The sequence below is a fragment of the Neomonachus schauinslandi genome, chromosome 12 (assembly GCF_002201575.2).
Source record: "Neomonachus schauinslandi chromosome 12, ASM220157v2, whole genome shotgun sequence".
Taxonomy (NCBI): Eukaryota; Metazoa; Chordata; class Mammalia; order Carnivora; family Phocidae; genus Neomonachus; species Neomonachus schauinslandi.
The window spans coordinates 91,608,642-91,634,431 of NC_058414.1; the positions used below are offsets into that span (position 1 = coordinate 91,608,642).

The window sequence follows — 25,790 nt, forward strand, 5'->3', positions numbered from 1 at the left end:
GAGAAAGGCAAGTTCTTAAAGGTGAAAGTAGAAACGAACACTGCTCATCACCTAACTGCAGCTGATGAACATTTCTCATAGAAGCACAAGGACAGCGGGGTTTTCATCAAGCTCCACTGGTGTCTAGCTGTCCTCGTGTTCATGTCTCTGACCCCTTCGCCTTACCTAGAGTGGTCATTTAACCTTTTCCTTCCCACCTGGTCCCGTCACCCTGGCCACCCTTTCTCTCCCAGCAGACACCTTCCACTTTGTCCAGGAGCCCAACGTCAGCAACCGTACTTTCTACCTTTATTCTCTTCATTTCAGAACACTCCTGACTCTACGTCCACCCCCCATCCTTTCTTCCTTCTCTCCGGTCTCAGAGGAAGCTGTGTCTCTCCTTTCCAACACCAAATTTCCTCCCATTCTCATGATTCCTCCTCTCTGGTTCCTTCCACTGTCTTCTCCTTCTCTTACAGCTTTCAATTTCTGCCTGTTAATTAGATCCAAGTCCTTACTAGGTACTTAATAAAGTTTTGCCGAGCGAATCAATGACTTAATCTTTTTCTTCTGCCTTCATGTGTGTGCGGAACACACACACTCCCAACTTAAAAGCCAAGAGGAGTAACAGCCATACTCCTCCCCTTTAACTTTTTTCTTCTTCTCACCTGTAATCAGTGGTTTATGCTCCCTTTTCTTCAAGACTCATTCCTTAATCCACGGACCCTGCCCCAGCACATCCACACACTACAGTTAGGTGTTCTTAAAGGTAAACGACTTCCTAATTGCCCAACCCAAGGGACTTTTTCAGCCCCTATTCCCCCTGACCTCCCTGCAACATCTGATATGCTGACCACAACTTCCTTCTTGATGCTCTTATCTGTGCTTATGAGAATCTGTAATCTCCTCCTCCAGTGTTTGATTGCACACTGTGTGCCTCGGTGGTTCCTTTTCCTCTTCCTCCTTTAAAATGTTGGCATTTCCAACATTTTGACTCTGTTCTCTCTGGAAGACAATCATTCAAACAGTTTGAGCTGTCATGTCTATGCAGGCGACTCCCGCCTTCATGACAGGCCAGGCTCTCCCTCTTACCTTCCATGAATATATTTCTGCCTCCCGCTACATCAAAGACTATCTTCCAAAGCTGAACTCCCTTATCTTTTCCTAAAAATTTAACCATCTTGCACCCCTTTCTAGCATCCCCCTTTCTGTTCATAGAATATTCTTCTAGTCACTTGGTTCCAAAAATGTGGATTTACCTTTGATGATTCTTCTTTTATCCAAGGACAAGAAGGTGCTAAGTCTTAGTAATTTCTCCTTCTTTCAAAATGTCTTTTGTATCCATCTCTTTATTTCTGTTCTTGCTGCCGCTTCCATAGTTAAAGCATTGTCTAGTAGGACTGGACCAAACACAAACATCTGGTCTACCTGAGCAGTCTTTTTTTTTCCCTCTAATTTGTCCATATTCAGCAGCCAGATTAATCTTCCTAGAACATTTCTAAGCATGTTACTCCTCTGTCCAAAAACATGTTCTTTTTCTTTTTTTAAAAGATTTACTTATTTTAGAGACAGAGACAGAGAGTGAGTGTGTGTGGTAAGGGGTAGAGAGAGTCTTAAGCAGACTCCAAAGTGAGTGTGGAGCCAGACGTGGGAGTCAATCTCACAACCCTGAGATCACGACCTGAGCCAAAACCGAGTTGAATGCTCAACGAACTGTGCCACCCAGGCACCCTGTTCAAAAACTTTCAATGACTCCTTAGTGTCTATAGATGATAAGGTGGAGGGCTCTTTCACTTAACATCATCATGTTCGATTTCAATTACGTTGTTGGCTTCATCACCAACTAGTAACTGTCCTCAACCTCCAACTTGAATTAAGCTGTTCTACTCACTGTTTCTAGAATGTCTCTTACACGCCCTGCCTCCACACTCTTACACCATCCCCTCATCTGGCACGCCTTCACCTTTTCTCTCAATTTATTCAAAGACAAGACAATTCAGATCCCTCCTCTTCCCAGACCTCTCCAACCCACACTGATCATTCCCACATCTCTTTCCCAATGGCACTTACCATATGTACTATTCATTTGGCCACAAATTGCACTTTTGACTTGCAAAATCTCTTTTGTCTTGTTGAACTGAATTTCTTATCTTTTGTGCTATTTCACTTTTTACACATTTAGGTCATGTTTCCATAACCAGGCTATATTTTGGGTCCAAGAGCTACAGTTTATACTTCATATTCGTGTTTTCCCCAGTATTAAACCAAGTTTATTATCCATGGTAGGCATTCAGTTGACGGAATAAAGCACTCTAACTGGCCAGGCCTCCCTGAGAGCTTAGTTCTCTGGCTACAGAGCAATGACCAGTCACAGGCACCTATGGAACCTGGCCTTCCTCTGGAGAGTAAAGAAAAACCTGCCACTATTTTCCCACCCAAACCAAGACTTTTTAAAAAACCAAGGCAGGGGCTAGGCAGCTCCTGTCCTGGTGTCAGTGCTCACGTTCTGTTTGTACTTCAGCCTGGACGTGCTCTGACTTCCCACAAGCAGCCTCAGCCTGACACCAGACACACGCTCTGAACCCCACCTTCACCCTGATCCCGTAGATCTGACAGAGGCTTCCCTTCTTGTTTGGATCCTGAATTCCAGTATCTACCTATGCAAAATGGTATCTCCATATACATCCTTCTGCCTGATGAGACTATTTTGGCTTGCTTATTCAGAATCTACACTACCTGTTTTTTCCTATTCCTCTTTTTGTTCAAGTCAACCTCTCCCCAATTCTGCAATAACACTGAAAATGTTTTTTTCCCATAGTTATCAGTATTAAATATTCATATTGTTTTGATGTTGTATACAATACAGAAATAACCAAATTGGTTATTTCTTTTAGTAACTTAACCACTGGAGGCCAAACAAATAAGCATTCCCCTTTGTCCTTTGCTACCTAGTTTGCTCCTCATTCCTCAATCCTCAAGTACTTGGGGAGGAGAGGGTTGGGTGGCAGTAGAGGAAATACGCTGAGGTTACATAAAAGAGAAGTGGCTCTTTTTTCTATTTTCACTGTTTCAAAAACATTTTGGTAGAAAGGCCAGGGTGCAGAAGTGGAATTTTACAGATGGAAAGAGGATGGCTTATGACTTATTTGTTATTGGGATGACAGCCAAGGGTCATAAAATTGTGGAAATCATCACTGGCTACCTCTGGTGATGGATGCCCAGGATCAGAGAGGAGATGTGCATGGCTAGAAATGCCCTTCACCACGCCTGCTGCCTCAGACTCAAACACCATTCCTCAGGGTTATCATGGTTCTCCAGATTTTAAAATCTTGAGCAACTAAGTACGTACTAGGCTCTGAGCTGGATGTTTTATGGACAGGGTGAGCAAACACCAGACTCTGTCTGGGACAGTCCAGAGTTACCCTTTCCAATTCATTCTCGCAAGCGTCCTACTTTGAAAGCTAGGAAGTCAAGTGATGGGTTTAGGTTCCTAAGATAAGTGGAAAAATCAAACCCTGATTTTAGAAGTTCAAATCAAGGGCGCCTGGGTGGCTCAGATGGTTAAGCGTCTGCCTTCGGCTCAGGTCATGAGCCCAGGGTCCTGGGATCGAGTCCCACGTCGGGCTCCCTGCTCCTTGGGAGCCTGCTTCTCCCTCTGCCTCTCTCTCTGTCTCTCATGAATGAATAAATAAAATCTTAAAAAAAAAAAAAGTTCAAATCAAGGTAATTCTACGTACCTCTTTGCCTCTGTCTTAATGGTTTAATGAGAAATTCAGTTTTCTAGGGTTAAGAATAGTATTTTCCACCTAAAAATAAGAATAGCCAAAAATCTTTATGATTTTCCTTAAGTCTTAACTCATAAGATTTTTTTTTTAATGTCACTTATTAAAGGACTGGCTCATTTAGTCCTCTCCCCCCCCCCTTATTTGCTTAGTTTCTTCATAATTTTATATTTCACAACTAGATGAACTGAAAAGTTGCTTCACATCTGAGTACATTTCCTTTCCATTTCACCACCCCAAAATTATCTACTGGAAGATCAGACTCTGGTGAAACCACGGAGCTGAGTGAGGGTTCAACTATGATTTAAAAAGAAATTACACTGAACTTAACTTCACTGAATTCTACCAAAGCTTGAGAGAGGGAATTATAAGTAAAATAACGGCACCATTTCCAGCAGTGGATAAAGTTTAATTGTGGTTTGGCAGATGTGAAATAGATTGCCATGCAGAATCCAGTTACATTGTTAAAGAGAACACAATTGTGAGCACCTTAGTGTTAAAGAGGTACAAATTTCCCCACTTCCCAAAATCCTCTGACACACGCTTCTGCTGAATAATGAGTATTTGATAGAAACAATCAGGAGGGCGCCTGGGTGGCTCAGTTGGTTAAGCGACTGCCTTCGGCTCAGGTCATGATCCTGGAGTCCCGGGATCGAGTCCCGCATCGCGCTCCCTGCTCAGCAGGGAGTCTGCTTCTCCCTCTGACCTTCCTCCTTCTCATGCTCTCTGTCTCTCATTCTCTCTCTCTCAAATAAATAAATAAAATCTTTAAAAATAAAAAAAAAACATTAAAAAAAAACAAAGGAATAATCAGGAACTCGAAGGATTAAGTCCCATACCCAACGGGATGCCATATCTGTCTTAGAGATCACATTACTCAATATGATATTATAAAGTTGTAGAATACATCAAAAGGAACGTCAAAAAAAAAAAAAAAAAGGAACGTCAAAAATGTATGAATGTTAGAAATATCCACCTGAATGGACATTTTTAAACATCTAGAAAAGGGTTAACCTGCAAAGCTCTTGTTTACCCTGTATAACATGATAATTTGATGCCTCAGGGGTTGAAAAATACTCAAAAAAAAAATGTCTTCATGGACATGCAAAACTATATTCATAAAATTTTAATGATAGTCATCCTGCTTATCAAGTTTATATTTCACAAGTAGTGCAAAGATAATTTCAGATTAGCCAATTTTAAATGATACATTTCCAAAATAGTGTATACTAAATGTCTCTGGGGCTTTTATACCATTTTCAATCAAAGTCTGTTTATCCACTAGTTGTGTAATGTTAAATATATAATGTATTCCATCAGAGCACAGCTTGGGATCAACCAAAACTCTGCAGAATTCTTTCGTCGATTATGACAATAACAATACTACTGATTTCATTAAGGGTCCTCTATATAAAAAAGACTTGGGTTGGGCACAAAAGGAAACACAAAGACATCTAACACATTGGCACCGCCCTAAAGGAGCTTAAAATCCCATGGGGGTTGCCAAGTTCATTGCAAATTAAAAAGAACAACCGGCAATTCTAAGCAACATAAGCAACTCGCCAAAGTAAACATGACAGGAGCTTAGAGGAGCTAAGACTTGAGCTGAGGTTAGAAAAATGGGGTATCTTTTGAAAGGCAGAAGGACACTGTCCCAGATCCTGCTAACCCGTGTAAGCAAATTGCTGGGCGCAGCTAGCCCTATGGCCTCTGCCCTCAAGAAGTTTAGGCTTTGCTTAGAGACAACAATGTAGAAGTATTTACATAGTAGCAATACAATACCAAATGCTAAACCAATAAGCAACCGTGGCACCAACAGCCTACTTATCCAGAATTGCCATCTTCCGATAACTTCAATCTTCTAGAAGTTTTGAATACTCCGTAAAGCTGGCGTGAAGCCCTACTGCTCCTGCCACTCACTTCACACCTTCAGCCTCCACCGGCCTTACTGGTTGTCCTCTAACACACAATTACGTTGCAGAGGGACTAGCGTTGACTTCGCTCTCTGGGTCGGACTCCAGCGGCTTACACTCCGCAATTGTGGGGTGAAGTGCATTTTTCCCGTTTTACAGATGAGTAAATGGAGTTTGGGGAGATGACCTCATTGGTCCAAGGTCGCTTTGCTACTAGGAGCAGGGCTGGGACATGAACTGAGGTCTGCTCAACTCTCAGATCCATGCTATTAACCATTTTTCTTCCCTTTGTAGGTTCTCGGACTAGAAGCACCAAACAAGGAGACAGGTACAACAGGCAAGGAGAAACAGAAGCTGACATGTGAGAAGTGACAGATGTAAAGTATGGGGCACACCCAACTGCACACCACCTGCTAAGATGATGGGCACCCATGATGGTGATCCTAAGTCAGGTACCGTTTCTGTACCACCTGCTTCTGATGACATCTGAGAAATGCAACCATTCAAAATTGTTCAAATAAATTAAATTTACCTCATTAAAGAGGTAAACTTCACCTATCTGATGCATAGTGGCACAGTGGACAGATCACTGGTCTGGAGTAAGATGATCTGGGCTGTCACAGCAGTCCGGGGTGGGGGGGCGGGGGGCGGGACTGAGGATCTGGACTAAGAAACTGCCTGAGAAAATAGAAAGGAAGGAGCCGAAACATCAGACTTTTCAGAGAAGAAAAGGTAAGACAACACTGACAGGTGGGCTGTAAGGGCAAAGGAGAGAAGAATCCAATAAGTCTGGGAGACTCCAAGGAGTGGGGTTCCATGATGGTGACAGGAAAGATGGGGAGTGGAACCAAAGCTTGGCGGGGGGGGCGGGAAATGGGAAAACAGAACAGGCTGTCCACAAGTTGAATTACAAGCCCTGACAAGGTATCCAAGTTGAAATATTCAGTGTTGGACTATTCATACTGACACTCTGAGGCAAGGAATTGCTTAATTTACCAAAGTTAAGATGTCAGGGGCCGTTGGTCATTGACAATCAGCATCTAGTTCCCATTTGCTGAGCTGAATCTTGAATGAGGATAAACCATTTTGAAAAGAGAACGGATTTCAATAGGGTGTGCTAACCTTGCACACAGGATTAACCAGAGGGGGAAGAGGGAAGGGTAACCCTGAATCAGCTCATGCATATGCCAAAGACAAAGGGACGCAGCCAAAAATATTGCTAAACAAAGATCAGCAGGATGAAGTGACAAATATACCAAAAGGGGAAAAGACTGAAATCAAAAGTTCACATCCCAAAGAGACTAAGAAAGGAATGGTGTTGCCAATTTTGAGAGAAGAGTCCAGCTGGAAGAGCTCTATTTTGGATAGATTTCATTGTAGGCATTTGTAAGAACACAGAGGAAATGTTCTCTATGTACTGAAAAAAAACAACCAAACCAAAACAAAACCAAAAAACAACCAAACCAAAACAAAAAAACCCACAAAAAACCCAGGACAGGAGAATGGACGAGAAGTCATGGCTAGAGATGTTGACCTAAGGGCTGTCATCAACAACACCTAGATGGAAATGGAATCCATGTGGGTAAAGCTGTTTCCCAGGAGAAATGGTGTGGAAAGTAGAGCAGATGGCAAATAAAGAAATCCTTGGGGGCACAGACGTGGTCAAATAGTATGAGGAGGAAAGTATGAGTCACAGGGAAAAGTCAAGGATAAAATGATGATAAACACAATTAAAGGATTGATCCTGGAGAACGAGAACAGAAAAAGAGCTATTGGGCCCTGCTGGAAATAAGCCAATAGCCGTCTTCTTCCCCAGGGTCAAGAGGAGAGAAAGAAGGGGTGCTCTCCTGGGAAGAGAACCAAATGTGCCATGTTATCTCCTTGCTTTTCCAAGAAATGTGATTCTCTTCAGGACTTTCAAAATCTACCTACTGGCTCATTCTGTGTCGAAATCAGCTCCTCTTGGGTTCAGACTTACTTTTCTTTCTGAGAGTTGCTAACCTCACCTATAACAGCTCTGAGCCCCTCTCACATTCACCTTTCCATGACTCCGCCATAAACCATTATGGATAAACCAGCCTTTCACTGCAGTGGTTAAGTACGTGTGGTCCACAAATGGATTATATGAAGACCATGTTACCAGTTGTTATCAGGCAATCTGAAAATCACCAATCCAATATAATTCTGGTAAAGAAAAGCAGGATACCATTAAGACACACAAGTTTTCTTTTTAATTTTTTATTTAAATTTCGATTTAGGTAACATGCATGTATTATTAGTTTCAGCGGTAGAATTTAGTGATTCATCAGTTCAGTATAACACCCAGTGCTCATTACATCACTTGCCGTCCTTAATGCCCACCGCCCAGGTACCCCATCCCCCCACCCACCTATCCTCCAGCAACCCTGTTTGTTCCCTATAATTACGAGTTTCTTATGGTTTGCTTCCCTCTGTGTTTTTATCTTATTTTATTTTTCCTTCCCCCTCAGAAGTTCATCTGTTTTGTTTCTTAAATTCCACATGAGTGAAATCATACAGTATTTTTCTCTGACTGACTTATTTCGCTTAGCATAACACCCTCTAGTTCCATCCACGTCATGGAAGATGGCAAGATTTCATTCTTTTTGATGGCCAAGTAATATTCCATTGTATATATACCACATCTTCTTTATCCATTCATCTGTCAATGGACTTCTGGGCTCTTTCCATAGTTTGGCTATTGTGAACATTGCTGCTATAAACATTGGGGTGCAGGAGCCCCTTCGAATCACTCTTTTTGTGACCTTTGGATAAATACCCAGCAGTGCAATTGCTGGGCTGAAGGGAAGACACATGTGCTTTTTAGTTTCTTTCTCCAGGAAACTGGTGGAATCAATGAAAGGAAAAATAAAATAACTCAAAAACTCCTTTTTAAAACCATAGCTGCATTAATCAAGACTCTTAATTATTTAAAAAAACCTAAACTTTTACATCTAAGAGTATTCGTTTCCCAGGGCTGCTAGAACACAGGACCACAGACCGGGTGACTTAAGCAACAGAAATTCGAGATCAAGGCTGAAAGTCAAGATCAAGGTGTTGGCAGGTTTGGTTCCTTCTGAGGACTTGTTCCCAGGATCTGTTCCAAGGCCCTCCATGGTCTGTAGGAGGCTGTCTTCTCCCTGTGTCTTCACTCCCTCTTCTCTCTACGCACGTCTCTGTGTCCAAATTTCCCCCTTCTTATAAGGACACCAATCATGTTGGATTAGAACCCACCCTAACGACCTTACTCTAACTTGATTACCTCTGTAGAGAGTCTATCTCCAAATTAGGTCACATTCTGAAGTAACGGGGGTTAGGAATAAAGCGAATTTTTCTGCAGGGGGCACAATTCAACCCATAGCAATAGGTTTAAGGAACCAAAAGCATTTTACTAGAGTATAATTTTCTCAGGATATAGAGTCAGGATATTCCAAGAGAACTCTCTTTGTTCTTCCCTCCTTGGAGAGAAGGCATTTCATTTTGTGATTTCCCTATATTTTGCCTCAAAGGACCTACAAGGGTATTCCAATTAGTCAAACATTACATATGGAAACAAGGAAAAGCAAAGTGGTTATTTTAAATTAAATTCTGCCTAAGTGTAAGCTGCAGTGCTTCTGGAAAAGGCCATACAGGGATGTATCCGTAATGTATATTGAGGAATAACTGTAGTCAACTTTGGTATAAAGGCGAGTTGGCAGTGACCCATTAATAACACCAAAGTGGGAAAGAGTCAGCTAAGTTTATAGTGCTAACTCTGGGTGGATCAAACACTTCTGAAGTAGGAACATGAGTAAGCTCAAAAGAGAAATCATTTGTGGGCTGGGCATGGGATGGAAGTTTCCTTCTCCACTTCCTCCTTGGGTCAGTCTTATCTCACATGCACTAATTCCCTTCTGCTATCCGTACTGCATTTTTATTTTTTTATTTTTCTTTAAAGATTTTATTTCTTTGAGGGAGAGCATGCGGGGGAGAAGCACAGGGAGAAGGAAAGCAGACTCCCCACTGAGCCCAGAGCCCAACGTGGGTGGGGCTCGATCCCACAACCCCGAGGTCATGACCTGAGCTGAAATCAAGAGTTGGACACTTAACCGACTGAGCCACCCGAGTGCCCCACACTGTCCTTTTAGTGCAGGGCCTGTAGAGGCTGTTACATTTCCCAACTTTGCATTTTCCTTCCAACTGAGGATCTCAAGAAAATAACCCTTCTAAACAACCCTGGTGGGATGGAAAGGGTAAATATCCACAAAGTATAAAAACACAACCAGCTATGCTTCTGGTTTCAACACTGATGAATTCCATTCAAATACACATTTTTCAAAGATCTAGAAGGATGCTCCTTTTGTTCCTGAAACGTTCTAAATAAGGCGGTTAAACTTGCAATGGTATTAATTTCCAGGTATTTGTGTCACAAATCTTTGCAAAAACCTATCCCTGAATCTTTCAGCCACTCCCTCTCATTGGCATCCCCCCTCCCTTCACTACTGTTCCAAAATCATGACTGACCACCTTAAGAAACAAGTAAGCCAGAACTAGAACAGGTATTGGGGAGGCTAGGTATATGTCTGGCAATGCTACATGAGTCTCAGATTCAATTTTTCTTTTTAAAAAAAGATTTATTTGAGAGAGAGAGAGAGAGAGAGAGAGAGAGAGAGAGCGCATGAGCAGGGGGATGGGCGCAGAGGGAGAGGGAGAGAGACAAGCAGACTCCCCTGTCAGTGTGGAACCCGATGCGGGGCTTGATCCTAGGACCCTGAGATCGTGACCTGGGCCGAAGTCAGATGCTTAACTGAATGAGTCACCCAGGCTAGGCTCCCCATCAACTCCTCTATCTTTTAGAAATGTCTTATAATACTAAAAATCTGACAAGCTTCTTACTCTTTTATACAAAAAAGAGTTAGTTATTCTTAAATGTTTGGTATCATACTATAAAGTAAAATCAAGTGTTTTCCTTACTTAACCCTTACTCATTCCATGCCCAGCCCACAACTGATTTGTCTTTTTAAGCTTACTTGTTAGGTTCACCTTCAGAAATGCTTGGCACACTCAGAATCAGAACTAGAAACCTACTTTACTCCTTCCCGTTTGGTATTCTAATATTGTGCCACTGCCAATTCTTTTTTATAACAAAAAAGTATGTAAGTTCCACTAGTCTATGTAATTCTATTACCATGTGTCCCCTCAAAAGATAGGCTGGAGTCCTAACCCCTGATACCTGCAAATGTGTCCTTCTTTAGAAACAGGGTCTTTGCGGATGTGACTGAGGTAAGATGAGGCCATTAAGGTGACTCCGAATCCAGTATGACTGTGGGTGTCCTTACAAGGAGAAGAGGAAAGACACAGACACACAGAGAATTCCACACAACAACAGAGGCAGAGATCAGTGCGAGGCGGCCGCAAGCCAAGCCATGCTGAGGGCCTCCGGGAGCCACCTGGGGCTAGAAGACAAGGAAAGCTCTGTCCAGAGTCTCAGTGGGAGCCCGGCCGTGCTGACACCTTGACTTCAGACCTCCAGCCTCCAGAACTATGAGAGAATAAATCGGTGTTGTTTTAAGCCAGTTTGGGGTACTTTAATATGACAGTGGCGCTAGGAAACTAATACACTCTGTAATACAATTCAGGACGTATTTCAATGAAAAAATGTGTGTGCGTGCAATTTGTGATAAAGTGTCTGTGACAATCGCAGGGTCACGCTGGTGGACTGCCCTTGGAGTCCCGCTCTGCCTCCTCCTGGTTGAGAAGCACTAGAAGCATCCTCAGCTTTACCCCCTTGTCTTAGTTACCAATCTCGCCAGGGTACAAAACACCTCCTCTTTGTATGCAAATGTATTTGTCCATCGTGATCCACGCTTTGACTTCAAGACAACGGAATTTGGGACCGGAAGCCTGGTGCCGAAGGTCTGCGAAAGTTCGGCGTGTGCTCAGCTGCCGGGCACCAGTGCTGAAGGGGTCCGGGGCCGGTATTTCCTCAGACCTGCCCTGGCTCGGCCTCCACTCCTTGCTGTTCTACAAAGAAACCAGGACAAAGGCCCGCCGCCTGCAATCTGCCCCCGCCGCAACACCTGTTCGCTGCCTCTCGGCCTCATGTTTATGCATTTCTTTGAGTCTTTCTCTCAGAGGCTCCCCGTGAAGAAAACTTTGCGAAAGAAGTCACGCGGACAGTGATGCCTATGACGCCAAGTGGACGCAGGCCGCTCCCTCGGGCTCTCTGCAGATCCGGGATGCAGCCCGCCCCGCTCTGAGGGCTCGGAAACACGCCCCTCTGCCTTGACTGAAACGGCAGCCGCCGTTCACAACAGTAACGCTCCATCACGGCTGCCTGTCCCTGGTGAGGCTCTTCGTTCGTTCCTCTCTGTTGCTTTAACTGACATCTGACAAAACTCAATTAGAGATCGTTTTGGGAAAGGGAGACGAAGTGCCGCTCCCACGGTGGAAAGCGAAGGAGGAAGGTGGGAAGACGCCACAGAAGGAAAGTCAGAGAAATGGGTGGAAAGCAGGCAGGGGACACTGGGAGGGAGGGAGGGGAAGAGGAAAAGGAGAAATAAAAGATGGGAGGAAAGGGAGAAAGTGCTTGGCAAGTGCAAGCGAACTGGGAGCACGCTGGGAATAATCAAGTAGCGCGGCGACGTGCTCTGTCTGCGGGAAATGCCATAAAGATGCGACACGGTCTTCTTCACACCACTCAAACAGGTATTTTGTGTGTGGACGTGTGGGTGTGACAGCTGGTAGAGGGGTCCCTCGGCAGGGCAGCCAGGGGCCAAAGATTCTAAGCTGTACAGATTAAAGCGGGCTCCTTGGTCTGCTGCAAGGACACGTCTATGCTCCGAGTCACTGCCATCAGACTGGTGCTGGTGTGGTCATTGGCGGACAACCACACAGCTCTGGGCCACCCGCACGCGGCACTGACCGTGCAGGTTCTTGCAGCAGGGAGCCTTCCCACGTGTTGCAGCACGGCCAACGCGCAGGAGAGCTTGCCTGCGTCCTGCCTTCTAACGCAGGAAGGCACCTGGCGACAGGGCCTTCCCTACTGGTGGTCCGTGTTCCAAGAGCTCATTCCAGATTGTCTCTGGGTTCCCAGCAGCCACGGGGGACGCGGGGTCTGCCCCTTGGTGCCTGTGTGGCCTCAGTTTGTTACACGGCCTCTTTATGCCTCAGTGTCTTCATCTGTAAAATGGAGACAGTCATAGTTTCTCGGGGGGTCCCGGGGAGGATTAAGGGAGGCAGTGCTCGGGAAGGGTGCCTGGCGGGAAGTAAGCCCTAACGAGGTGTTCAGTGGAAGGGCAGGACGGCGAGGTCGGCTGGCTCTCCAAAGCCTAACACACAACATGCCCGACACACTGGCTCTCTGCGGGGAAAACTGACGCTCCCAGTACTCAGCACAGTGCCGGCCACATACAACCAACCGGTCCAGGATGCTATTTTCCAACGGACAAGGGAAACAGAAAAAGAGTGAAACGGGACTCATCTATTACTTATTTCAAATGCTATTTTGGGAGGAAAGGCAGGTTTGATCAAGAAGAAAGCAATTCCCAGTGACTCTGATAGAGAATGCCCGGGAAACTTCAAGAGCTTGAGAGGATTCAGACACACAGCTTGTATTTTACCCACTTTACCTAAAAAACATAGGCATTCTTTTCCTTGGAACGTTTTCTACAAAAGTTCTACCCCCAGGGCGCCTCGGTGGCTCCGTCGTTAAGCGTCTGCCCTTGGCTCAGGTCATGATTCCTGGGGTCCTGGCATGGAGCCTCGTATTGGGCTCCCTGCTCAGTGGGGAGCCTGCTTCTCCCTCTCCCGCTGCCCCTCTCCCTGCTCGTGCTCGCTCTCTGTCTGTCTCTCTCTCAAATAAATAAAATCTTAAAAAAAAAAAAAAAAAGTTCTACCCCTGGTCATAACCAGGATCCAGTTCCGTTTCTTTTCTTTTTTTAATTATTTGAGGTATAACTGACATGCAGTATTATATTAGTGTCTGGTGCATAACACGGTGACTCAACATTTGTATACATTGTGAAATGATCACCACAGTGAGTCTAGGTACCATCTGTCACCTTACAGAGTTAATACCATATTACTGACCAGCTTCCCCATGCCATACATTATATCCCCATGGCTTATTTGTTTTATAACTAGAAGTTTGTAGCTCTTAATCCCCTTCACCAATCCCCCATCTCCCTCCCCTCTGGCAAATGCCAATCTGTTCTCTGTGAGTCTGGGTTTTGTTTTGGTTGGTTGGTTTTTTGTTTTTTAGATTCCAAATATAAGCGAATTCATGTGGTATTTGTCTTTCTCTTTGACTTACTTCACTTAGTATAATACCCTCAAGGTCCATTCATGTTGTAACAAATGACAAGATTCATTATTTTTTATGGCTGAGTAGTATTCCTCTGTGTGTGTGTGTGTGTGTGTATCACATCTTCTTTATCCATTCATCATCTGATGAACACTTGGGTTGTTTCTGTACCTTGGCTCTTGTAAATAATGCTGCAATGAACACAGGGGTGCATATACTCTTTCAAATTAGTGTTTTCATTTTTTTTGGATAGACTACCCAGTAGTGGAATTGCTGGATCATATGGTGGCTGTATTTTTAATTTTTTGTGGAACCTCCATACTGTTTCCATAGCGGCTGCACCTAAATTTACATTCTCCCCAACAGTGCATGAAGGCTCCCATTTCTCCACATCCTCTGCCAGCACTTGTCTTTTTGATGCCAGCCATTCAGACAGGTGCGAGGTGATGGGACCCAGTCTCTAAGTACAACACATTCACGGCAGATTTGTATCTATTTATATAAACTATTGATTGAGCACTTGGTTAAAAAACCGAACATTTCTAATACACGTGAAATTTAGGTAACATATATGTTACCTAATTTATTTTCAATAAATTATATACGTTCTATTTTACTACCATAGTATGCTTACTAAAAACACAAAATAGAAAATAGAAAAATTTAAAAGGATGAGATAAAATATATGTATTTCCAATGTTTTCTTCTTCTGTAGCCCCATATATTGTCCTGAGCCCTTCACTTTGAAAAACCCCTGCTATGACTCAGATATCCCAAGCCAAGTAACTTAAGAGTTAGCCTTGGCCATATGGTTAACTTTGGCCAATGAAATGTGAGTGTGAAGTGTCGTTTCTGGGCAGAAGCTTTGCACAGCCAGTGTGTGATCTGCCTGAGTGCCAGTGATGATCCAGGGGCGGAGGCTCCGCAGCCTGAGAAATGAGTGAGGACAAGGAGGAGCAGAGACCCCAGCTAAGTCCCCACAAGGTGCACCGGCCGTGCGGTAGTGAAACACACCTTGGTTGTTTGAAGTCCCTGAGAAGTGGGGGTTGTTTGTGGCCACAGCATAACGTAGCCCATCCTAACTGGCACTGTAATCTTCCTTACTGCTGCTATCCCAAATGAGTCTGAATTAATGAGGTCGAGTGTCATTATATTTTGATGCTCATCATGCTCACCCATCAAAAGCAGAGCACACATTTTTAGAGACAACTTTAAAAATTCTAAGTGGTTCAATCCCTACCTTCCACATTTAGGCATCACTTCTGTGCCCTGTGGAAAGGCTTTGTGGGACAGCTACGATCCTCAAAGCCATCAGTGATTTCAGGTGTGCACACACTAACCACCACCCAATAATGTCCCAAACAAAGGGAAGGTATAGGATCCTCGTCACACAGGCCTTATTTGGTTTGGAAACTTGGGAGACAAATGACATCCTAGTGCCTGAGATGGGAAGCTGCTCTTCACACTGACCGTGGGAATTCGGCATGGCTGCACTCAGGCTTCTGTGTCCTACTGGGAGCATCAGCTCATGCCCTCTGCTGACGTTTTCCTGGGAAAAACAGACTTTTCACGCCCTGTTCCCCATTGCATGATGCAATGCTTATGTTCTTGGTAAAGAATACTCAAGTTGTGACATCATAATAACCGTGGGTATTACTCATGATAAGCTCACAAGCCTGGCAAGGCACATTCTGTACCCTCTTTATCACTGAAGTCAGCAGTGGGCTTAAAAATAGCATCTGCTCCCACACCCAGGGTACCACTGATTCATTAATGGATGGACAAACACTGTTCTTGACTCCCTACTTATATGGGGTGTTAGATTGAGACTCCTAGAACTGATGCACGGCATTAGTCCCCACCCTAATAGAGGTGCTATGCTAGACCAACTTATGAACAGAGGTCTGCAGATCCCAAAAGAAGAAATGCTCAGAAACTACAAAACCAGGATTTAAGATGCTGTCATGTTGATGACTCAAACGTGATCATCCTAAAATGTCTTAGTAAAGTCTATAAATAAGTCTGAGATTTTTCATTGTTAAGGGAGAGAGAGGGTATTCGATTTCAGGTGCCTGATTCAGGTTCTTTGGAGGGAAATATCCCTAGAGAGCGTTTTCATAATTTATAGTTATCTGTAAAAACACATAATAACTTTTGCTCAAATTCTATGTTCAATAAGCAATCTGATGTCTTCCTGGGATTCTAGAAAGGCCTCTCTGACCAAGGAGGAAATACCTAAGCACGCCCACCCTCTCTCTATAATGATCCAGATTAATCAATCAGTCTTCTATAGGATTAGTTACTACGAGTCAGAACCTCATAATCCTCGATGAAATTTATGAAGTCAAACTTGCAGATCTGCCAGGTTGAGAATTCAAGAGGCCACGGTGAGCATCCAGAAATGTCTGCTGAGAGCCTACTATGTTCAAGCACCACCCTGAGGGCTGTGAGAACACCACGAGGAGACGGGGAACGTGAGAGCAAATAACTGACCAGATAGGGCCTTCGTAACTGTTACCGATGATACGCCGCAGGGTTCGGAGGGAGGACGCAGCACAGAGCAGAGCACCCCAAGAGGAAGCAGGGGTGAGCTGAAGCACAGAGACCAGCGCGTCAGAAGACACGCATCACAGCTAGGGAATAAGACTAAACCCATTTTTATTTAAGGTTTATAAGCCATCTACTTCCCCCAGGACCTGGAATGGTTTGCAGATACAATATAAAAAATAAGGTAAGTTCAGATCCAACAGGAACAGCCCTATCTGAAGGGAACACAAGGAAGAATAAGGATGCCTGAACGCAGCTGAGGGCTCCTGTAGGGAGTGGCACATGCCTTTGGAAAGATGAGCTGCAGGCAGACATGGTTTCGGTTTTATCCTGTAGGCAGCAAGGAGTCGAGGAGTCCTGAGAGGTGTCTGCACGGGGGGAGAGGACCAGTCAGGCCGCTGAATGGAACACGGCCTTGCATGGCCAGGGCCGAGAGGCTCCCAGCCCGCCCTGGAGGAGCATCTTTGAGGGGGTAAGATCCTGAACAAAAGGAGGACTTGGTGGGAACCTAAGCCAAGGCCACAGACAACAGGCCGAAGGAGCAACCTAAAGCCTGGTGACTGGCGGGGAAGGGAGAGGACAAGAGAGGGACCCGACATGCTGCGGAGGTGGGGTGACAGATGACAGAACTAGGGGCCCCTGCTGGCTTGGAGTAACAGAAGAAGGCACGCCCTGGGGTTTATGGCCAGGCCTAGGGGCTCTCTGAATCCCCAGGATGCTCACTGGGGTACAGCTGTGGCAATGACCCCTCCAGCCTCCCAGATTCCCCATGAGTGCATCTCCAAGGCCAGAGCTGATCTAAAATGAAATCTGCTCTTAAGACTGCATCCATGAGTTACTGTCCCAAGATGATGCTCACCTGCCGCAGCTGGGAGGACACTAGCAGGTAACTAATAAAACCTTAATCCCTAGGCTGGGGGTCCAGGAGTGACAGGGACCTACAGCCACTCAGCAACGCTTCTAGAAGCACACAGGTCAATCAACACCGTCTGGCCAATGAGGGCAGCTCTTGTTACACATTAGATATTAAGGGAGAACGTCCAAATTTCTGTGTTCCCTCTGATGGCAGATGCGGTGAGAGCTCTCGGTCTTTCACTAGCATCAAATACATACACTCCATCTACCCCAAAGTGAGCCAAGCGGACCCAGTGCTCAAAGTCCTCTGTATGTCAGTTCTCAAAAGGTGGTGAAGGACGAAACTTCACCGCCACCCTCCACCACAAGGCTCTCAACTGCTCGCCTTGTGGTCTTGACCCTGCCAGCCAAGCCCTTTTCATTCCTTTTTAGTTAAGCAGAAAATGAACCATCAGCTCCATTTCCACTCTCTCTGCATGAATCCTTTTCCCTTTTCTTTCTTGGCTCAAACTATATGGCTCATATAGGATTCCCACCGCGTTCTTCAGTGACTCTTACCTTGCTAAGTATTCTTTTCTTCTAAGAAATGCTGAATCCAAATAAAAGGTGGCAGAGAGTATGAGAATACGTTCTAAGGGGCAAATACAAGAAAGGTAAAAGAATAAACCTGTTGATTTCTCATTCCCCAGCTCTGACTCCCACAAAATGCTAGAAATTATTGGGGGGGGGAAGTGGGGACCTCTATGGAAGTGAAGTCAGCAGCCTGGGAACCTGTTTCCCATGCTTACTCATGCCATAAAATCCCATTAAGTCACCATGAATCTCTGGGAGAATAAGCTCTAATACCAGTTAGTTTAAAAGTAGAAACCACTCTGCAATTTGCTATTTCCCCCCCAACTCTTCACCCAGAGCACGGATGAAAATCATCAAGAGTCGGCCTCTCCCCAGGTCTGGAGGAAAGCGAGGCACCGACGGCCAGGGTCAGGGTGGGCAGCACTTAGGAGTGTGTGAGGGGCAGTGCCGGGCCTACAGATCTGGCCTCCACACACAAGGATTTGGGGGCAGGAAGCTCCTCCGTGCCCACTTTGGTCCTGGGCCCCACGAAGTGACTCTGAGCTGTGGGATCGCGACTCAGCCATATAACAGAAAACAAACGAGGAACAAGATGAGCCTCTTTTTAGATGCAGGCTAAAATTTGGGAAAAGTTATCAGAACTAAGAAAAGCAGTGTGCTTGCTGGCAGGCCGGTTTCCTTTTACTCACAGGAAACCTTTCCCGCTGATCTAAGAGAGAGTCCCACCTGCTCCGAGACTGAATGTTGGTGCAGAAGGAGAGGGAAATGGCACCGTGAGTTAACCAGTGACAAAGACACCAAAAGAATTCTGAGCAGGGGAGATGCAAGCCGGCTCCAGCACACGAGTCAAGTCTGTGGAAAGAAGGGCCATAGCGGAGGACCACCCGCATCAAAGCTTGACAGTCTGTAGCTCAGACGCTTCCCCTGGGCACAAACCACACAGATTTGGGCCACAGACAAGACCGAAGACCTCATTCCAAAAGGAATGAGAACTTTACTGGGTCAACTGACAGAACTGGGATACGAACTGTTAGATAAACTATTTCATCAGTGTCGTGTTCTCTAACGTTGGAGACCGCGCTGTGCTTTGGAGGAGTACCCTACTCTCGGGAAACACGCGGGACATGCTTGGGGTAAGGCGGCAGCGTCCGCTAGAACTCCGTGTGATACTGGAAAGGCTCTCTAACCTCAGGAGCCACTAGCCACAGGGACCTATTGAGCAACTGCAAATGTGGCCGGTGTGATTGAGGAACTGACTTTTACATTTTATTTCATTCTAATTTAAATAGCCACGTTTGGCTTGTGGCTAGGGTATTCGACGGTGCAGAAATAAAGGGCCATGACATCTCTAACTTACCCTCAAATCATTCCCTGAAAGTACATCTATATGAAAATACAGATGTGTATGCATACACACACACGTGACAACAGAGAGAGCGAGCATGCATCACTGCGAGCATGCAATGGGGTAAAATAACTGGTGGATCTGGGTAAAAAGTATGGGGCTACTCTTTGTTTTTATTTTTGCAAATTTTCAGTAAGTTTACAATTATTTCCAAACAAAATACATTTTTTTAAACGTACGAGGGTGAACATTTATTCATTAATCTATGAAATCTAACAGGATCCAGCTGGAACTTATTTGCAGGTAGGGGTTTGGGGCTAGGAAGTTCAAGGCATCCTGAAATTTTGAGCAAACAGAAGAGATCCCACAGAAAACTCAATGTGTCCCCAAAGCCTTGCTGCTTCTTTCCAGCAGCAGGGTCAGTGCTGCTCCCCTCCTGCTCGGGGCCTTCCCCCCTCTTTCCACTTGACCCTTGGCCTGTGTAGGTTCAGAAAGGACTTGACTGCAACGGCAAGTTCAGGGCAGTTTCCGCCTAATAGCTTTTTTATTGACATATAATTCACATACCATAAAAGTCGCCCTGTGAAAACGCACGGCCCAGTGGTTTTAAGTACATTCAGTTGTGCGACCACCATCACTATCTAATTCCAAACATTCTCATCCCGGAGGACCCCCCACCCGTCAGCAGCTGCTGCCCGCTCTGCCCCCCTCTGCCCCTGGCAACCTCTCATCTGCTCTCCGTCTCTCTGGATTGGCCTATTCTGGACATTTCATGCAAACAGTACCGTACAACAAGTGGCCTTTTGTGTCTGCTTTCTCTCGCTTAACATAATTTTTTCAAAGTTCATGTGTCATAGCACATGTCAGCTCCGCATTCCTTTTTATTGCCAAGTAGTATTCCCCTGAATGGACAGAGCACATCAGTTCACCCACCCATCAGCTGAAGGCCATCTGGGCTGCTCCTACTTTCTCGCTGCTGTGGACACCGCTATGAACTCGCGGACAGGAGTCTGCGGGGACAAATGTCTGCACCCCTCCCGGGCGTAACCTGGAGCGGGACTGCCGGGTCGTGTGGACACTCCAGGCTTAGCCTCTGGAGGAGCCGCCAGCCTGGTTCTAAAGCGGCCTCCTGACGTCCCCAGGAGCTGTGCCACACAGCGGTGCCTGTGAAAGGCCGAGAAGTGGCCGCCCTCCCGTCAGCTGCGCACTAGCATGGTCTGCATTCCAAGCGGGAGTCAGGGTTTGTTGGACTCGAGGTCCATAAACGAGGGACGCTGTGCCTCGCTCGCTGCCAGCCGCGTGCTCAGCCCTGCATCGTCCCTGTGCACGAGCCAGCACCTGGCGTGGCAGACAAGGTCTGGCAGGCCGTGCGCGCCGCCCGATGAAGAGGCTCTCTGTGCTGCAGTGGTAGGCGAGCTGGCGCTCTCTGGCTGCCCCCTCGCCGCGGCCAAGCTGTTGGTGCTCCTGGTCGAAGCCTCGGGTCGGGTTATTTACTGTCGCCTGCAGCTGGTGCTCCGAGAAACTCCTGCCGAGAACCTGGCCGGGAGGGAGCCTGGAGCAGGGGGCGAGGGCCACGAGAAATCCAGACAGCAGTGGGACGTTAGCCTGTTAGCCCCGGGACACTCCAGAATGAGGGCAAAGACCGGCACCCCGAGACGGGAGCCCAGGAAGGCAGCCAGGCCCACCCCTGACGTGACTGGTGATCCCCCATCAGGCACGCGGCCCCTCTGAGCGCCACGTTAGGGCGCTGGACTGAATCCCTAGGCAGAGGTATGAATTCCAAAGCTACCTAAGCAAGTTTTGAGGCTGGGAAGATGGGCTGGGGAGGCAGGGATGAGTTTTACAGAGAAGGGAAAGAGAGATGTCCTGGAATGGCCGGCTCCCCACTCTGCTCCCGTGAGAACTGGGGGAGCCCCCGGGAGGCCCTACTGCCATTGGGAGCCCTGTGCTCTCTGCACCATCCTGTCCCCTTGCCATGGTCCACCGTCCGTCACCCTTCCTGCCTCAGGACCAACTTTGTTGCCAAACCTTTTAAAATAAATTGTATTCCAAAGGCCAATGGCTGCCGATTTCATAAAGAGACCTGGACCATGGTTTTGTGTTGTGGGGATGGAGAAAGGGAAGGCAGCTGGCCTGAGACACCGAAAATGTCCGACCTTGGCCACAACCTGTCCCCAGGGCCCCCGTCAATCTACACATTCTAGCCCATCACTCCGTCATTTCTTCCTCAGCTCCATGAGTATTTAGCGGTTCGCTATAGCTCTGAATGTTCCCAAGTAATTACTCCTAACTCCTGCTCATTCATTCTTTCCGCCATCATTCAATAAATATTAGTTATGATCTGCAGTCACTTCTTGGTGTCCAATATGCTCAGCCTTTCAAAAATCCTAGATAATGGGGCCCAGCAGCGCCTGGGCCGATGAGAACAGGGAAAGAACACAGACTTGATCTTTACGTAGACTGTCTCAACTAATCCTCACAACTGCCCCGCGAGGTCATTATTATTATCCTCACTTTGCACAAGAAGCAAGACAGTCAGAGAGACGCACAGGCTTAGCCGCCCATGGTCACACACCGGTCGAATGGCAGAACCAGGTTCCCACACACAGCAGCGTTACTCAGAAGCCTGCTTTTTGTCATTAGTAGTATTAGTGACATTTTCAATACCACACACCCTCATTCAAGTGTGATAGGATTATTATTTGTAAAAAGAACAATGGATCCGGAGTTAGAAAACTTGGGTTTCAAGTCTGGCTCTGTATTGTTGACTTTGAGCGAGTCACTTAGTATTTCTGAACACAGGTTTCCTTGTCTGTAAGGGACGCAATGTTTCCCGAAGTATGCTCAGTGTCCTGTCAGCTATTAATACTTATCATGGAAAAAGAAGAAAAAAATGAGATTCAAACAGTTGAAGAAATGCTGGGGCCAACCCAATGGAGCTGCTTCACTGCAGGACTCCTCGGAGCCTTTAATCCACTAGTGAACACTGTGCATCTCCAAGAGATGGCCACACAACATACTGTGTGACCCAAATGTCTTTACCAAAGGATAACTTCTTTTTTTTCCTCCACACGAAGTATTTTTGGTCAAGAAAGGAGATTGGAAAATACTGACTTGGATAATCCCCAAGGAACCTCCCAGCTCTAACAGTGAATAATTATCTGATTCGTCTCATCCTTCCAACTAGATGGCTCATTTTCTGAGGGCAGGGTGTGCTTCTCTGTGAAATCGACAGGAGGGCAGCCAGGTAGAGGCAGGTCCGAAGGTTCGCTCAGAGGAGCAAAGGGAGCTAGAGACAGCCCCCTGTGGACAGCCGTTCCTATAAAGGACTAGCATACCAAGAGATACCTCCCAACCCTTTCTTACTTTTAAAATAAGTAAGCAATATCCAAATGCAACTGGGCTGGCTGTGTTCCCCCAAAGCAAATTTTCTGGGCATTAAAGAGATTTCAACCTGTCTCGACAGACTTAAGAGGAAGAATCAATACTGTCTGTTCATGACCCTTCAACGCCACATCTAAGTCTTTAGGGCCAATCTGTGGGTTGGCAGTTTCACAGATTGGTGGAGATGGCGCTCTGGGTGTGGGAGAGGGGGTGGTCCAGGCCTTCACTGCTCTGCAGGCACCTTTTCCCCTGGTGCGCAGGAAGAAAGGGTCCTAACAATAGAGACCCTGCTGGGCCTTGAGGGATGGTTATACATGCCAGGCTGGAGGGATGGAGGAGGAGGAGGATGGGTGCAAAGGTGAAGGGGCAGCAAAGTATAGAACATGTCTCAGGACACTGAGTACAGTTCTCAGAACAGAGAATAATTTCCAGGTCTTCAAAGGTTTCCCATAAAGCTCCCTTCTTTTTAAAGGAGACCCATGATTTTCCTTGGGACATTTTTATATATGACTTAAAATTGCCAGATCACTCTTGGAAAATATGCTACTCATCTTGGCGGTGGCACTGTGGGAAGACGTGAATGTTCTCAAGATATATCACCACGTGGTCCTCAGCCCCAACTTCCAGATGCCCACAGCACAGAATGGAGGATACCCTGGTGCGGCAGTAGCACGAAACAAAAAGCAAAAGACACTGCACAATTACCCCCCTAAGGCCTCCATCTAGAAAAAAGCCCAAGAGTTCGAAATAGAAATAGCCACTGCCCCCACAGATTCATCCAGAGCTCCTTTCCAGACCCCAGCTATCCCCTGCTGTTCCAGGGTCCAGATTTGGGCTCCAGGATCAGAATGGCTCATCAGAATGGCTCTGGGCTAAGAAGAGCTCCGGTCAAGACATCATGGTAGGGCTTAGGACTCAGGATGCTGGGGATTCAACGTCTGAGCAATTAGGTCTAGATGTCGCCTCACAGGTTACAGACTTCTGTGAGGAACCTGGAGAGAGGAAGTGGCAATGACTGCATCCTATTTAGAAGTGCACGACAGGCACCATATCCAGAATATATTCAGAACTCTTAGAACTCAACAATAAAAAGACAAATAACCCATTTTTTTAAAAAAATGGGCAAAGAATTTGAATAGACCTTTCTCCAAAAGACACATACCAACAAGCACATGAAAAATGCTCATCATTATGAGCCATTAGAAAAAGGCAAATCAAAACTACAATGAGATACCAAGAGAATTGGAAACATATGTCCACACAGAAACTTGTACACAAATGTTCACAGCATTATTCATAATAGCCAAAGTGGAAACAACCCAAATGTCCATCAAGTGACTAATGGATAAACAAAATGCGGTACATCCATACGGTGGAGTATTATTCGGCAATAAAAAGGAATGAAGCGCTGATAACATGAAAGAAGTGGGAAAACATTATGCCAAACAAAAGAAGCCAGACGTAAAGCACCACCTATTATATGATTCACTTACATGAAATGACCAGGACAGGCAAATCCATAGCGACAGGAGGTAGGTAGTGGTTGCCAGGGACTAGGTAAGAGGGAGGAATGACGGGGAGGGACGGCCAGTGGGTGTGGACCTCCTTTCTGGGGTGAGGAAAATGCTCTGGAATTAGGTAGAAGTGATCAATGCACAACTTTGGGAATATACTAAAGCCCAAGGAGTTCCGGGCACAAATTAAGGCGTTTCAAAAGGGGTAACCTTATGGTATGTGAGTAATATCTCAATAAAACTGTCTGAAACAGGGCACAAACACAAACGCTTACTTATGACCCGGTGATCCTGAAAGGGGTCTTACCATCTCCTTTTTACCAGCGAGGAAACTCAAGGATTGGCAAGGAATGGCTAGTAGCCAAGAGTTGGACGGCCAGCCATGTGACAGAGGGGGTTTAAGCTTGGGTCACTAACTCCAAAGGCCACGCTCTGCCCACCTCTCCACGCTGCTTCTCGCTAAGGTGATAAGCTAACTAGCAACTGCAGAATGGTTCCTATGGAAAAAACAGCACTCCCCGGACAAAGAATCACTGACCGACATGAAGTGCTAGTGTGGGAAGTCGTGTTAAAGGGCACCTCGCCAAATCCCTTCAATTTACAGATGAATAAGCAGAGCTTCAAGGCAGTCAACTGACCTGTCCAACCAAGGCGGCAAGGCTGGTGGGAACGTTCACCCCTCTCGTTTTACAGAAGACAAGCTGGTGTATTGTTCACTGCGATTAGTTAGGAATCAAAAGGTAGATGGCGTTCACCCCGTTGGGGCATGCAGGTCAACAGGTATTCAGCAACCTTCAAACACGCCAGTCTCACATCCAGATCCCAGCAAGAAGATCACTCAGGCCGGTTATAGCTCACATTATTCTGCAGTTACCCTGAAATTTCTCTCCCAACCCCAGGAGTGCTCTGAAAAGTCCCACCAGGGTGCGACTGTTCCAAGGATCCCTCAGCTTTTGAACCACTTAGCAGGAACAGGGAGCTCTGGATTTAGCATTCAAGTGTGAGGATAAAGGCTCAGGAGACTTGAGCAACGTTCCCCCCGCCAACGAAGTGACTCTATGGGGAACCACTTGCCAAGGGAAGGAGAGGAGAGCTGGGGCCAAATGAACTCCCACTGTATTATGGGGCCCTGAGTACTCCCAAACTGGGGTTTTTTCATGCCTCCTAAATGTCTCCACGGGGATGTCCTGTCTTGTACTTAAAATGTCCCAAATCGAGGTCATTACCCTATTCTCAGCCCGCAAACCTACCCCTCCCTTGTTTCCCTTTCTCCCACAACTATACTATCCTCACATTCCCCGAGCGGCCCGGGCGAAGTACCCGGCTTGCCTACCCCATCCTTTCCTCTTCCCGCACTGACTCCTCATCCGCTCCATGCTGGAGTCCGCCTCCTGTGCACGCTCGTGGCAAGAACCGTCCTAGACTCCTTCTGTTTACCGCACTAAGGTCGATCCCGCCCACTAACTAGTCAAGCCCTTCAGAGCAAGGAGCAGCCAAGACTATTTAAACACAAAAAAAGAAGAGACGGATGACCTCACATGAACGGGTCATGGAGAGGTTATTAAATAAAAGATAGAGCCAGGAAGAGCAGAGCAG

General features: G+C 46.1%; 1 protein-coding gene across 1 annotated transcript in view; it reads right to left on the reverse strand.

Moving 5' to 3' along the window:
• The window catches only part of HIPK2 (homeodomain interacting protein kinase 2), a 169,311-nt gene that overhangs the window by 114,334 nt on the left and 29,187 nt on the right, over nt 1-25,790 (reverse strand). The window lies entirely within an intron of this gene.